Source organism: Hippopotamus amphibius, chromosome 11, assembly GCF_030028045.1.
Source record: "Hippopotamus amphibius kiboko isolate mHipAmp2 chromosome 11, mHipAmp2.hap2, whole genome shotgun sequence".
Lineage (NCBI taxonomy): Eukaryota > Metazoa > Chordata > Mammalia > Artiodactyla > Hippopotamidae > Hippopotamus > Hippopotamus amphibius.
The window spans coordinates 12,394,997-12,410,942 of record NC_080196.1 but is presented as its reverse complement, the minus strand read 5'-3'; the positions used below and the strand labels follow the sequence as shown (position 1 = coordinate 12,410,942).

General features: G+C 42.1%; 1 protein-coding gene across 13 annotated transcripts in view; it reads left to right on the top strand.

The window, feature by feature from the left end:
• ATXN1 (ataxin 1) overlaps nucleotides 1-15,946 on the top strand; it is a 382,604-nt gene that overhangs the window by 223,382 nt on the left and 143,276 nt on the right. For all 13 annotated transcript variants that reach the window (XM_057700109.1, XM_057700112.1, XM_057700107.1 and 10 more), the window contains one exon: nucleotides 9,853-9,981. The gene's annotated coding sequence lies outside the window, so the exon portion shown is untranslated. The remainder of the gene's footprint in view (nucleotides 1-9,852; nucleotides 9,982-15,946) is intronic.

Sequence of the window (15,946 nt, the reverse complement as noted above, 5' to 3'; positions counted from 1 at the left end):
TTGTACTGCTGGCTGCAAGGCAGGCCAATAAATGGAGAGACAAGTTGTTGGGACAAGGAGTAGCGACTTTATTCAGACAGAGAAAATAGTGGACTCATGTCCCAAAGAACCATCTTGCCTGAGTTAGAATGCAGGCTTCTAAAAGGGGAGGGAGTAAAGTCAAACATTTCCTGGTTCTGGTCAGCCCTGGGAGGGGATGTGTTAATTTCCTCCTTCCTGCAGTCCTTCACAGGTGGGCCTGGTGAGGATGTTTCCCTAGAGCTAAACAGAGGTATTTTAGCTCAATGCTCATTACCTGGGAGGCAGGGTTCCCAGGAATGGGCAGTTATGTATAACTTAAGTTTATAGGCAACATTCCTTTAGTGATTAACTTGTAATCGAATACAGAATTTCTCCCCTATTACAGAATAGGAGGTACTTTGTTATACAGCACTGCTCGTAACTGGTTCAAGCAGGCACGTGTGCATGTGCCTCCCCTGTGCTGCCCCCACCCTCCATGCAACAGATCTTTGCTCCAAATACGGTATCAAATCTTCCATATTCATAAAAAAATAATTGTAATTCTTGGTACCTTCCCGGCACCAAGTAACCCACATCAAAGTCTGCTTGCCTTTGGTGTTTCAACAGGTAATCCCTAGATTTAATGCCAAGTGGCATTTCTGTTCCTTGGTGTTTGCAGCTGAGACCATTGAAATCTCAGTTTTAAGCCAGAATAGTTTTATTAAGCCTCCTCCAAAAGAAGAGAAGTTTTCAATAGTGCCTTTGTCTTACAATACTTTTGTTCTGATTGCATCAGAAAGTTGTGATATTTAAACAAGGAGACAGCTACCTGGAATAGTATAAAAAAAAAAGAGGTTAAAATACAGAGTCATTATATTTTTTGGTGTTCAAGTTAATAAAATATACAAAAAGAAGACAAATGACGTTGATTTAATGTAATTATGGAAATCCTTTTGATCCAAACATTATGCAAAGTTGGATTGTTAAACTGTTGCTGATTTTAAATTTGGGGAAATAATTCTGTTTTGCAAAAAATCTTTGACTAGCCTTCAGTCACGCTACAATATAACTTTTAAAGTGTGATTGAAAGTCCTGGTTGAAACCATGCTTCTAACGCAGAAACGTTTCATTAAAAAGGAAGTCGTGGTTTTGATAGGATGCTTCCAAGCTCTGCATTTAATTCCTTTGGTGAATTCTCTGTCTGTCCAAAAGGATTGGGCTAGAGAGGATATGGGGATTCTGTCTTGTCATTTTTATCATACTTTAACTTACCACTTGGTATTTTGTGAAGTCAGGCCAAATAAAATACTTGAGGATACTATCATACAACTCCTAATATTATGGCTAGAAGAGAATGAGGGGCATATTAAATTTTTTTCTTAGGATTTTTACTAATTTTGTTATGAAAAGGAGAGAAAAGTAGAGCAGAAACTGAAAGAAACATAAAGCCAGGGGATTGCTTGCAATGGCTACTCATGGACCATAACAGCTTATGATTTATAAATGCTTTATGAGCGACCAAGGCATGAAGCACAGGCTCAGTCCCCACCTTCCCCATTTTTACCAGGCACTTCTGCAACACCCAGAGTGGTCACTGACCTTCTCCACCAGGTAGGAACAAAAACTCTCCTCCCTGGAGAAGGTGTGTGATGGCTCCTGGCAGCCTGAAAGGGACTTGTAACCCAGGGGATGTAGAGCCTAAGCTTCTTGATGCAGATTGTTCTGTCTCCTGGTCCACAGTGCCTTCTGTTCAGGGCTTCAGAAACCCCTTTTGGAAGCAGAGTATTAAACAAGGCCGAGGAGAAATTGTCAATAAGGAGCACATGCCATCTTGGTCTTTACTTTTTTTTTTAACTAATTAATTTATTTTAAATTTATTGGCTGCATTGGGTCTTTGTTGCTGCACATGGGCTTTCTGTAGTTGCTGAGAGCGGGGGCTACTCTTCATTGTGGAGAATGGGGGCTGCTCTTCATTGTGGTATGTGAGCTTCTAATTGCCGTGGCTTCTCTTGTTGTAGAGCATGGGCTTTAGGCGTGCGGGCTTCGGTAGTTGTGGCACGTGGGCTCAGTAGGTGTGGTACACGGGCTTAGTTGCTCTGTGGCATGTGGGATCTTCCTGGACCAGGGAACGAACCCGTGTCCCCTGCACTGGCAGGCAGATTCTTAACCACTGTGCCACCAGGGAAGCCCCATCTTGGTCTTTAAAATCCTAATTTCCCAGAGATGTCATTCTTTGCGTGTTCAGTGCAGATTAGGTATGTCTCATATATTTTTCCTTTTCTTCTTGATACACAGACATACTTTTCTCTAGATGCATAATTGCATTTCTTAGCAAACTTTGCTTTATACCAGTAAGGAGATATAACCAGCATACAAATACAGACACCTGCCGGGTCTATATGTGTGTGGATAAAGCCTTACCTTTTGTGATAAGCTGTGCTAACCCTAATAAACAGTGGCATGGATCAACATGAACTACTTTCTTAAAGTTTCATCATAGGATTTTTTTCTAGCATGTTTATCTCTCTGATTATGTGTTTTTTCAGCAGATGCTAATTTTAGTTTTTTATTACCTAAGCACAAACCGATTAATATCCATAGAAACTGTCCCATGTGCATGCTAGATATTCAAGGACTGCCAGTTTGGAGGAAGATTTCACAGTGGATAAATCACACAAATTGTTGATTTGCTGATTGAAGAGGGATGGTGTGAAATGCTGAACAAGTCATATTCTTCATAATACCCTAGGTGTGGGCTTTGTCCCACTGGTCAGCTCCCTCTAGCTCTCCCTGAAGTCTGGACGTCTGTACCCTCAGGAAAGTCCTGCGTTGCCGTTGCTGTTACTGGGGAAGGGGAGTGTTGCCCCCTCCACCCCCACAGCTGCCGTGGATGCTCCTTTGTGAGCAGGGTGGAGACACAGGCTCTGGACCTGCTGGGCTGAGCCTGTCTTATCCAGGGGAGGCATTTCTGAACTCTGCAGTTGGCAGCAGCCCTGGCGGCTCCTCTTTCTCCCGCGGAGAGAAAACACAAAGAGTCAACTTTCGTCCTGAGTTGGAAAAAGAGGCTCTTATAGAACATTTCGTCGACTGAGCCGTTTCCATGTTGGCTCGTGTCGTGATTTTTCTCCAAGTCACCAGCGAGGAGCTCACAGAGTAAGGAGACTTGAGGACATGTCAGAGGGAAAGGGAAATACCACATTCTTAGTCAGTTAATCAACAAGTATTTGTCAAAGGGTTACCATTTGCAAAAGCACTATGGCGCTTACAAAGAGGAGACAGACACAGACCCTGCCTTCACAGAGTTCACTACAGTCTGTCTGGAGAAATGGTGCCTTTTTAAGGAAAAGGAATAAAAACCATAGGTGTTCACATCCAAAAGAAACATACTTCTGATTGAGAAAGCTGTCACACAGGAGAATGAAGGAAAGAGTGATGGAAAAAGTAGGACTTTAGCAGGTCTTGGTAGGTAAGCTTTGAATTTTAACATGCAGAGTAGAAATGTGAGCTCTCAGAGATAAAGAGAGGAGCTCAGTTTGGCTGGTACAACATGCATAAGGGGAGAAGTGGGAAGTAAAGTTGAAAAAGTTTGTTGGGGCCAGATGATGACGGTCTGAAACATCAGATTTTAGGAGATTTTTAGCAAGCTGGAGGGGAACCCACGCAGGTATGGCATGGAGAAGTTGTACTGTATAATCTACTTTAGGATCCAACAGGAATGGCTGAAGTGCTTTGCAGGGAGAGTATTGAAAGCAAGAAGACCATTAGCAGGCTGCAGTGAGAGGACAGAGTCTGAACCAGCATGGCAGTGTGGGTGTGGAGTGCATGCTTAATAGGACTTAACAACTGATGGACTATGGGAGAAAGAGGAGAAGACAAGGAATCAGAAATAAAAGGAAGACTGGTTTGGGGGAAAAAATGGAAGTTTTGAAACAGACATAATTTATTATAACTGCATATATCCAGCAGCTTATTGGGGGAGAAGCCAGGATACAGATTCAAGAACCACATGCATACAAGCAAATTATTACAGAAAGAGAAGAGAGTTGAGCATATCACCTTGGAAAGTACATATCCTATTAGGAGGAATAACAGGAAGGGACAAAAGCCAAGAAAGAGGAGCAGCAGTCTGTGATGTAAGGAACATCAGAATAGTGCCGTCTCAGAAATCAAAAGTAGTACTGGGACATTTTGGTTGTAAGAGACAAGTAAAAGTCAAAGTGATTTAAAAAAAAAAAAAAAAAGGGACTTTATTGTATCACCTATGCATTAGTTTTCTATTGCTGCAGAACAGATTATCATAAACTTAGTGATTTAAAACCATTGTTTCTGCAGGTCAGAAGTCTAGCCACAGCTTAGCTTGATTCTCCACTCAGGGTTTCTTCAGGCTGAAATCAAGGTGTTAGCTGGGCTGCAGTCTTATTGGGGGATTGCGGTCCTTTTTCACGCTCATGTGGTTATTGGCAGAATTTACTTCCTTGTGGTTGTAGGACTGAGGCCCTTATTCTGTTGTTGCCTATGGGATGGGCACCACTCTGAGCTCCTGGTGTCCACCTCCAGTTCCTTGCCACAAAGAGCCATGTTCCCTCCCACCCCCAAATGTATTCTTTCATGTTTTGAATCTTATTCCTGGAAGAGGGCTCACCTAATTAGGTCAGGCCCACCAAGGACGGGCTTTCTGTTTTAAGGTCAGTTGATTTAGGACATTAATTTTATCTGCAAAATCCTTCACAGCAGCAGCACCCAGATTGGGTTTGATTGAAGAATTAGGAGAAGGGTGTGTGAGCACTAGGGGACAGGGCAATCTTGGGGGCCACTTTAGAATTTCGTCTATCGCAATGTAACTTAAAAAATCCAGAGGTGAATCTAACTTTTGGCATGGCTGGATCCAAGGGACCTCACTGTCATCAGGACTCAGACGTTCTGTCTTTCAGCCTCGTTCCCTGCTGCAGAGCTTCGTTCTCATGTGGGCTTTCCTCACAAGGTGGTAAAAATAGCGCTGAGTAGACCATGCTTCCATGGAAAGGACACCTCACTCCTCTTTGCTCCAGCCAGTCTGAGAGAGGCCTTTGATTGGTGTGGCTTTGGTTACATGCTCATCCCTCCCTCTTGTCCTCACGGCAAGAGGGCTATATATTCTGATTCTCCAGGCCTAGGTCATATGCCTGTCTTTCTTTCATTATTTGTTTTCTAACTTTTATTGAAGTATAGTTGATTTACAATGTTGTGTTAATTTCTGCTGTGTGGCAGAGTGACTCAGTTATACATATGTTCTTTTTTATGTTCTTTTCCATTATGGCTTATCACAGGATATTGAATATAATTCCCTGTGCTGTACAGTGGGACCTTGTTGTTTATCCGTCCTATATATGATAGTTGGCTGTATGCCCCTCTTTGGACCCAAGGCATGAGGTCAGCCTGGCCCAAATAACAAAGAAAATGGGAAAAAGGTCATTTCAGAAAGTTGCTGTTCAGGCAAAAATGCTAGTCCACTAAATACAATAAAAAGAAAATTTAAGGAACTACCTTATCAAGTATTATAAGAGAGTCAGTTAGGAAAAGGCCACTATGTTTAGAAGACAGGAAGCCATTCCTGACCTTTCAAACAGGAGGAAGTTTACTTTTTAAAAAATGTGCTGAAATCAAACTCTAAGGGTTTAAGAGGTACCTGATGAAATACAGTGTTGAATTTATACTACACTTTAACATGTTTTATGGTAAACAGGGGAGAGGTGGCAGCCATTTGGGAATGTATTAAGGTCTGGGGAAGGTCTTTCAGGGGTAGCAATGATTCTGTTTTAGGCTGCAAAGAAGTTTCTGGTGGAGGGGGGCAAAGATTGAAGGAGAGACAGGGCAGAATTGACCCCAACAGGACCTGGAGCCAGTAGGGGCCAGACTAAGAGCTACAAAAAGTTCTCCCAGATAAAAAAGTGGTGTGGGCTTTCGGAATGGTCATTTGTCATGGCTTTGGAATAAATAGGTATCATTCCTTCCAATGTAAACATCTTATAGTGATTAAATATATTCAGAAGATCCTTAGCCTCTGTCTGGCTATATAATTGATAGAAAGACTTACCCTTAGAGCAGTGGTTCTCAAAACATGGTCCCTGGACCAGAAGTGTCAGCGTCCCCTGGGAACCTGTTAAAAGCGCAAGTTCTTGAGCTTCACCCCAGACCTGCTGGATCAGAAATTCTGGGGGTGGGACCCAGCAACATGGTTTCACAAGACCTCCAGGTGTTTTTGATGGTTTTTCAAGTTTGAAGCCACTGCCTCAGAGCATCCACATCTCTCCTCCATATACCCCGAGGGTTTCCTTAATGGTGGCTTCTGAAAAGCTGGGAGAGTCAAGGATAAAGGCTCCTGGTGATGGGGGGAGGGGGGTGTAAACCTTGAAAGGAGATGGCAACTGTTCAAAAGCCATTAGTGCCTAAAAATACAATGTATTGGAAGCACAGAAGAGAGAAGGGTAAGTTATAACTTAATTGTTCTGGAGTTCAGGCAGGACTTTCATTTGCATGATAGACATAGAGGACCTCTAAGTCCCTGGAGGACAGAGAAAAGTGAGAAGGGCTTAAGTTATAGTTGTAAAGTGGTACTTCCTTTGGCGGAAGGGTTAAGTCGTAGAACTGGTTTTGGATGTGGATCATGTAATTTAAATGCAGGCTCTTCTACTTGACACTGTATTAGGAGGCTGCAAAAGAAGGGCATGGCAAGGTTTCTTTCATCAAGGAGCTTATAAACTTTTTGAGCCTTTCGAGACTTAAGTAAATCCAGTGGAGTATAAAAAGACAATATAACAGAGTGCTGAATTGGAAAGAACCTTGGGTCAGAATGCGTGGTAGAGACTGTAAGTGCTGTAGGCAGTCCAGAGAAGGAGAAATTGGCATTGTGTCATTTTCATCTCTGGTCAGAGGATGAAACTGTCAACCTGACATGATTTCCCAGGTCTCACAGCAGGGTTTTGGACAACTTGGCTTCAAAAAGTTTTCTTCTCGCTCTTTCCTTTCTTCCCGAGTTTGCTAAAGCTTGTCAAAACTCCTAAGTCAAAGTGAGGGTTTGGATTTCATGACTTTGAACTTGGAGGATTATTAATATTTTGGGTTATATGAGAAACCAGATGTGTTGGAGATATTACATTTTCTCCGATGTCTTAAATGAAAAGAGACTCAAATAGAAGTTTGGCTTTTTCATTTGAAACAGACTTTCAAACTTACTCCATTCGCGGGGGAACGTGAATGAGCCTGTCTAAGGACGCCTTCATTTTGTAGGATGAAGAAAGCAAATTACTGATTTTCCTTAGTGGAAAAATTAAGATGTACCGGCTCTGGATGGTAGGGAGCAAGAAGACAGTTCAGCTGAACACATTTCCATTGCTTTTTATTTCTGTGAATCACGCTGCTTATCTGGGTAAACATAACCAAACCAAGAACCAAAAGAGAAGGTGCCCAGGACACTCTAGAAAGTGAGCAAAAATGCTATTTCAGTCTGGGGGAGAAATAATAAAAACATCCTAATAGTCAAGAGGAAGCCAGCAAATTTGGAACCTAATAGAGGTACTAAGAAATGGTTTTTGTATGTTTGTTTGTTTTTGAAGTTTACATGTAAAGGGATCTGTTTTTAGCCCTTTTGGGGGAGGGTTTTCTTAACTCCAGCTGTGGCATGTGGGTATAAGAGGAAGCTTCATTTTATTTCACTGTGATGATGGGGTTATTTATGATGCTTTAGGAAGCCAGGCTTCCTTTTCTGTCACATCATGTATGATATCTGCACTGAATGATGTTCTTCTAGCAGAAATTACTATTGTCTGTTGCTCTGATGGCCCAGTAGTCGGAAAAAAGAATCATTTCTTAATTCAAGGTATTGAGAACTGTTGCTCATTTCTTGATCAAGGAGACCGAATTGAAATAGCCGGGGGAAAGAAAAGATGAAATAACAGAAATTAATTGTACAGGTCTACTCAGATCACATAAAGCAGAGGCTGTTTCCTCTGCCTGGAAACTTGATGCCTGGTTAACTTTCGCTCATCTTTTATGTCCCTGTTTCAGTGTTACTTTTGTAAGAAAGACCCTCCTTCTCAATGACGTACCGCATTATGGGGTGATTGCAAATCGCAGTGTTTATTTGCCCTTCTTAATGCCTATCTGATTTTCGAATTTTATGCATGTATTAAAAATGGTATACTCTGATTCTTTAAAGTCTGTTCCTCTTGCGGCAGTGAGCTCCTTAAAGGCAGGGTCCTTTGTTTTGTTCACCGTTGCAAACATGGAAGCTGGTAGATATAGGAAGCGCCAAGGGAAAACGTGTCCTGTGAATGAATGAATAAGAAAGCACTTTGTACACTTGAAACTAATACAATGTTTTAGGTCAATTATACCTCAATTTAAAAAAAAAGCACTTTATAAACTGAATTGACTATAAAAGTCATGGTTAATTGCATTAATAGCAGACACCTTTCTCCCTTTTGTCCTAATTTTTTTCTCTGCATATTTTTACTACTTTATTTTGAGGTCTGCCTGTCAGTTTTTTTGCCAGTTCCAAATCTAAGATTTGATATCATTCATTCTTGCCTCTTTTTTTTTTTTTTTTTTGAGATAAGAGATCACATTTTTCCCTCGAAAATATTCCTAAACCCACAATGCTAATTCTGGGATTCCCATTTTTTGTTCGATATGCACTTACGACTTTGAAAGGAAAACATGACTGGTACTTGTGGATGGTTTATTTGGGAAGCAAACAAGATTCTAGCGTAGCATTTAAATTCTCTTTCTTGCCGTCCCCTGAGCCATTCTCATAAGCTTGCATACCTCAAGCATGCTCCTCAAAAGTACACAAGTCAAAACACCTTGATAATATTGGCCCAGGAAAAGTTTTTCCTGGCCCTGTCTTACAGGAGGGGGAAAAGAAATCAAGAAATCCAGGTGTGGAAAATATTAACGAGCTATTGAGAGTAAACTCAATTAGGATATGAAAAAGTCTTTTCTTTAAAAGCAACAAACAAACAAAAATCACCCAGCCCTTTCCCAGCAGGGCCTCGATGTGCCACTTCTGTGTGTGTTATCCTCGGTGGGTGGAAATGGCAGATGGCCAAGTGGAAAATTTCACAGCCCTGCAAACGACCGGTGCGCTCAATACTGCAGACAAGCAAATCCAAGGGAGCCGTGTGGCGTGGACCACATCATCATGTCCCTGCACTGCTTCTCTCATCAGTTTTCATCTCCTCTTCCTCTTCACTTCCTGTCCCAGGCCTTTACTGCCCTTCTCCCTGAGATTCCAGATGCCTCTGTTTCCAATCCTCTGGACATTGGGCATTTGGGTGCCCCAGGGATGGTTGATTATGGGTGCCTTGCCAAAGCTGCTTTTTATATTCTGGCTCCAAGCTCAGTCACAGGCTTCTGCTCGCTAATAATCCTTTGTGTCTACGTGGCGCCTTTCTTCTCGGGAACTGCGAGTGCTTTACCAGGGTGATCTTACTGATCGCCCCAACAATCCAGTGAGGCATGAAAATGGCAAAAAGTGATAGTCCTCGCTGCCTCCTTTTTGCAGGAGAGTGAACTCCAGTAGCTTATTTGGAGGCTGTGTTGCAAGTGTGCATCTCAGCTGGGACTGCTTCCGAAGTCTCCCAGAATTGGCTTCAACTTGGGGTGGGGTGAGGGAAAGCCTTGGCTGCACCATGCCGTCTCCTGGGGCAAGAGCAAAAATATTACATTTCCTTTTTAAGCAAAGCATGCTGGAAAAATGGTCTTTGGTGAGCTATCCATCCGTCTAATTGATCATGAATTTCATTTGTTGAGATAACGAGGGCTTTGACGATGCCTTCACCTTTCTCTTTTTCTTTTGCTCTGTTCCCACTCTAGGTACTTCTCCCTTCCCTGTGAAAGGAAGAAAGAACACGCCTGGGCCCAGGAGCACTCCAGCTTCTTGTGGGAAGTCTCCATGGTGAAGGACAGGCTGGGGCTACCTGCGAACCCTGCACAGTGAATGTTGTAAGTTAACAAGAGTCGCTTCTGCAGCGACTTGCCTTGCAGTGATTTGTGAATCATTGGATATATGAGCCAGGGTGCTGAAAGGGGTATTAGCATTAGCTCTAGGTGCTCCTCCAGTTCATTTCTTTTTTTTAAGGGAAGAGGTTCTGTTTTTATTTGCCGTGAACTTGACTTTCTCTCAGCTTCTGTGGGGCACTGCTCATTATCTCCTTCTGGAATAAAAAGCATGGAAGACAGTGATTTTTTTTTCAGTGTAGGAACACCCTTTCTCCTGGTGCAGTTAAATAATATCAAGTTCAGAGCAACCTCTCTAAACTGGGCTCGGGCAATTTTTAGGTTGGCGGGTGGAGGGTAAAATCTTCCGGGCTAAGTTTTGCCAACCAGGATTTGTACCCTGCAATTATTTTATTTATGTGGAGTTTTTGATTGGAATGAAATGTTTCTCTGGCGTTCAAAAATCTGAGGTATGCAAGTACAGGGAGCTGTTTGGGGTGTTTCTCTTGCTTAAAATTGGCTGATTTATTAGTTTTTATCAGGCTACTGGGTTGGGATTTTGAGCTTAGAAGTTGGTGCGTGTCACCTGCTGGTCACCTTTCACGAGGAGGTTTAGGATCTGGTAATTGAGGAGAAGACACACTACAGGCTTCGAGAAGCTTATCCACCACACATCTTATGGGTTTGCCCAGCTCTGCTACTTTCTGGAGATTTTACCTCATTGCTAGACTGTCATTAAAAAAAAAAAAAGTTTAGAAGAGTTTTGACTAGGAAAGAATAAAACTACAGGAAACCCAGGCTGGCCTATGAACATATTACCTTCAAATTTTAGAAAATGAAGTGCCAACTTCGACTGGGTATTTGTGTGTGTGTGTGTGTGTCTGTGTAAGTATATATTTTATGTACTTACATGCTTAATATATATTATATATTTGCATGTATATATATTATACACATAAATATGTTTTTATGTATATGTAATATACATTATACATATACATCTATGTATGTATGTATATATAAAAATTTATATATTAAAATTTCAGCCTCATGGTAATTCAGTTAGGAAACTTTTCCAGGCATTTGTTACCATTTTTTTCAGTCACGTAAACTATTTTGAAAGAGCAGGATGCAGTGATATGAGGGCATGTATCAGGGAGAAAAAGCATTTACCATTGAAAAGAAAGATTTCCACTGAATTTTTATTTCTTGGTTTTCTAAACATGTGTGTTACATATGCATATCTATCCATATATCCTGAGGGTTAAAAAGTCATATTAAAATAAGCTTATTGAACTCATAATCTCCCAGTGCCTCCGAGTAAACAGGTGATGGGAGTTGCTAGTTTTTCATGTGCTTTCATTTTGTGCATATGACCACATTGGTTCTGGTAGAAAGTACACAGCTCCTGGAATTATTGACTTAAATTCTATTCCTGGTCCTATGGTCAAGGTCAAGTAAGTTTGCAACCTTGTTGCAAGTCACTGACCCTGCGAAGTGTGGGTTTCTGAGTCTGTATATTGCTCTATGCTGGGTATTTATTGATGAATTATTGATGAGTCTCCATCTTGGTTTGCGGTCCCCAGAAGGAGCGGAGCATCTTGTAACACACTTTAATCTTACTAAAAAAAAAAAAAATCTCATTCTAAAAGCTTCTATCATTATTAAGGAATAATTTGGGGCCCTGTTGGATCTGGGTGCTACAGTAGCAGTGTGTTTTTCTAGAAAGTATTTTCCCAATCAGGTAAGCATTTTTAACCTAGGAAACAAGTATCTTATGAAAAAGTGCTTTAGGTTTCAGGTTACATTTAAAAGGACACTGCAGTTATTATAATCAAGATAGCTTTTGTTTTGAATCTGGTGGTGTTGGTTTTTTTTTTTTTTTTTTTTTTTTTCTCTTTAAATCATTGCTCTGAACTGGTCATGTGATACCCTGTCAGAGCGCAAACATGAAGTGAGGTTTTCAAGGACATTTCAAAGTGTAAACCTTAAGATGCCACATGGCCAACTTAAAGTCATTTTAAAATCCTTCTGTAAATGGTTGAGAGAAAGGAAGAAAATGCTAAATTCTTTTGACCTCCTAAGGACTTTTTCTTCCAAATTGCATTCACCTCCTGGGGAGGTGGGGGAGGTTCCAGTTTTCTTATTAAATTTTGAAATTAGTAACCTTTCGTAATCTTGGTGCATTTTTACAACACTGAATTCAGAGTCTCCTGTTACTTTGGTGTCCTGGGTGCCCCAAAGCTGTGCCATTATAATAGGGAAGGCAGGAGATTTTCAAAGGACATGTGCTTGAACGTAGATGGGGTATGATGGTGGGTAGATGAACATTTGAGTAATAATCATGGCAGCCATTGGAATTAGCGGTGTCCATTCTCAGCAGCCCTTACAGACTGTGCCCCAGACTCACTACCTGTGTAGTTGTCCTCTGCCTGTCCCCATTAACCACTGCTCAAATCTGCCACCACCTTTCTAGCAGTTGGACATTGCTCTTGAAAATGTCTCAAATTGGCTTTAAGGTGTGGTATCTCGTACAGAGAGGAGTGGCAAGAAAACTGACCTAGAAGTCGGGAGACCTTGGTTTTACCTATGATGCTGCAGTTACCTGTATAACCTTGGGCCCCCTAAAGCCCTGGGGACCCATTTTATCCTGCGTAACATGACAAAGTTGAGTTCAGTGAGCTCTGGTGATTCTTCGAAGTGTCTAACATTGCTTCAAGCATCAACCTTACGATGAGGCAGACTGGACCTTCATTTCCCCCTGTTTGGCTTCTAAGAGTCAGTGATTTGGTACAGCTTCAATTTACGAGTGCTTTTAAGACATTGAGGCAGTCTTGTGGTTAAAAGAAAAAGAATTAAATTATTGTGTCTGTCACCATCACACTACCCTTTCCAGAGGACCCTCCCAGGGACCATGTAACAATCAAAAGGTGTTCATTTGAGTGCTTTCTAAGAATAGAGTTTTAGTCACTTAAATTTAGAATCCATACTTATTGGTCTTTTTGGAAATCAAATAAACACTTTTGCAATGTCACTTTTTAAAAATAGTCCACCTCTGTACTCAAATGTTACTATATAAGCAAGGAGGCAGTGATCTGTAATTCTGTCCTAAGCTTCTCTGCTTCCTTAGGTAGGTCTTCTCCAGTTGCTTCTTTAAAGCAGCCTTCCCTGACCTATATAGAATAGCACCCATCCCGTCCCTCTCATCCTATAGCCCAGAGGTCCCCAACCTTTTTTGGCACCGGGGACCAGTTTCGTGGAAGACAGTTTCTCCACGGACGGGGGTGGGGCAGTGGGGGAGGATGGTTCAGGCCATAGTGTGAGTGATGGGGAGCGATGGGAAGTGGTACGTGAAGCTGGTCCACGGCCCAGGGGTTGGGGATCCCTGCTCTAGTCTATTTTTCTTTTAAGCACCTTACATATTATACATGGATTTGTTAATCATCCGTCTCCTTGATTGGACTGTAAGCTCCGTGAAAGCAAGGATAACGTCATCGTTATTATTATTATTACTGGTGAATTCACAGTACGTAAAATGCTGTTTTTCCTATAGTGGGCACTCAGTAAATATTTGTTGAGTGACTAAGAACAGAGTAAATGTATGCCTGGGCTTCTCATGTGTGGGCTTAAGCCATTTGGAAAAGGACCATAAACACGGTTCTGCTGAGAACCGCTTCAATCCGGTGGTAGTTTGGTCGAGTGGAGGGTGGCTTGGAGAAATGAGTTCACTGTATTTTTCTTAGAAGTAGATGTTAAACATTTATGATGTGCGCAAGTCAATGTGGGAAAGGAAACCTTTTTTTTTTTTTTCAAGGGCTTTATAGAACTATCAATAGAGTTCGGGGATTTTCTGATACTTAAATTCTGCACTGTGTGTATTTCCTCTCCTTTTCCATTCGAGTGGTTTGCTTTATGGGTTGTTTGTGAGCAGTGCGCTCTGACATTCTGTGAAATGTGGGGGTATTGTGTCTTATCATCCCATCATTTCATCACTGCTCATGTTTACATTTATTTCCAAAGTGGGAGATGGACTTGGAGCACTGAATCTACCTAGAAACTCACCATTTCCTGAATGGCATCATTTTCACTTTCTTTCCTTTTGGTTGATGAACACTTTGGAATGAAAAAATAGTGCACTGGTACAAACTGAGTCCATCAAACGTTTCTCTGGCGTGAAGGGAGCAGTTGACAAATGCTTTCTTAGGGAGGCATCATCCTGTGTGGCTTTTGAGGGTCACAGGGATCAAGGTTTCTTGAATTTTCTGTGTTTGTTGACCCCCTTTTCAGAGTAACTGCTCCAGGTGCAGGAGTTACATTATTTCTAGGAAGAAATAGAAAGACTAAAATAAACACCTCTGTGCCTATGTAGACAGTATTATGCTGTCTTTATAAGCTTTGAAAAATGGGAGCTGAATTTCTAGTCTCCAGAGTGAGAGAATTACACACACACACACTCTAATCAGGGCGGTTTGGGAATTTCCCAGTGTGTCTGTCAATTTGTACCCTGTAGGTTTGCCGTCTGTGATACCACATTTTTTTTTTATGATCTCTAGTGTTATCATAGAAAAAAAACTGAAGTAAATAAGGGGATCAGAAGCGAAAGAGGAGATTTTACTATTAGATGAATGAGGGGGAAAGTCTCATCTCTTTAAATCCTTGCTTGCAATGACCCTGTCAATTGGCCTGCGTGTTATAAAGGCAGAGAGGCTCTCATATTTCATGCAAGTACTCTGGGTATTCTTTGCGTAGCCTCGAGTCTTCTAGAGTTTTCTCTTTCAGCCATGTCTTTCCCTTTCCCAAACTTTCTCCAATTGCTCCTTCTTGATGGCCTCACTCATCCCTGGCTGCCCTGGAGGTGGGGGTGGGCAGGTGGGGCTTCGTAGGAGCGGCTGCTTCTGCGAGTTGGTGTCAGCCCTACTTCCCGAGTCGCTTGGCACAGCACACCCCATCACAGGCACAGCATCGTCTTCCCCACGTGCTCAGCCTCCTCCCCTCAGCATCTCAGAGGGGAGAAGGGAGGTACCTGGAGTGCCCAGAAGTTGTGGGAGGAAGAACGTTCATGTATCTTCTACTATAGTCGTGTCCTGTGGGGGGAAAAGAAAGCATCCACAGCCTGGTCAGACTGCTTTCTAACAGAGTAGTGCTGTTAAGTAAACAGGTTTTATGTTCTGCTTAAGTTTCGAATTCACAGATTGGATCTTATGTATGAAAAGACTGTTGTGTGTCAAGGTGTGCTCAGGTCTGTTATGGGTGTGGAGATGAATAATCTGTATTCGCTGCCCTCTGGGATTTTTCTCTCTCGAGCGTGGTGGGAGCAGGGGGAGTCAGGTGCTCCCAAAGGGGTGATGAGCAGGATTCCTCAGATGTGGGCTTTCAGGGAAGGAAGGCTTCACAGAGTGCTGAGCGTCTGAGTGAGGCCTTGAAACAGAGTTTGGGTTTCAACCCCACATATGTGTGTGTCTTGAGAAGGCAAGGGAGGGAGAGAAGATCTTTTCTTTACCTGCTTCTTCATCTGGGCAGATGAGATCTCAGAGCCAAAAATGACTTTCCATCAGGGATGGTGGTTCCTGACCACTGCCAAAGACTTGGAGCACGTGGGACCTGCTCCTCTTTAGGGTCATTTTGTATATTTACAGGCAAAAGCTAAAACAAGAACTTAGGCCACTTAAAGAAATGGTACCTCCCCAACCTATGTAAAATGGAGTGTTTTCAACTGAACTTTAGACAGAAACCACACCTGAAACTAAATGTGTGTTTCTCAAGTGGTGTGTCTTTGAAGCGCTCGCTGTGGAAGAATCGGTATACACAGAAGGAAGGGCGAGGGTGACTGGGTGGGGGTGCTGCCCTGGAAGGGGCAGTCTTAAGCCATTGAAAATTCTTCTAGACAGAGATCAAATAACTCCCGTACTTTGGATACCTTGGAGGTTGATCAGCTCTACCTTCTTTGTTATAAATATAAACGAATATGACT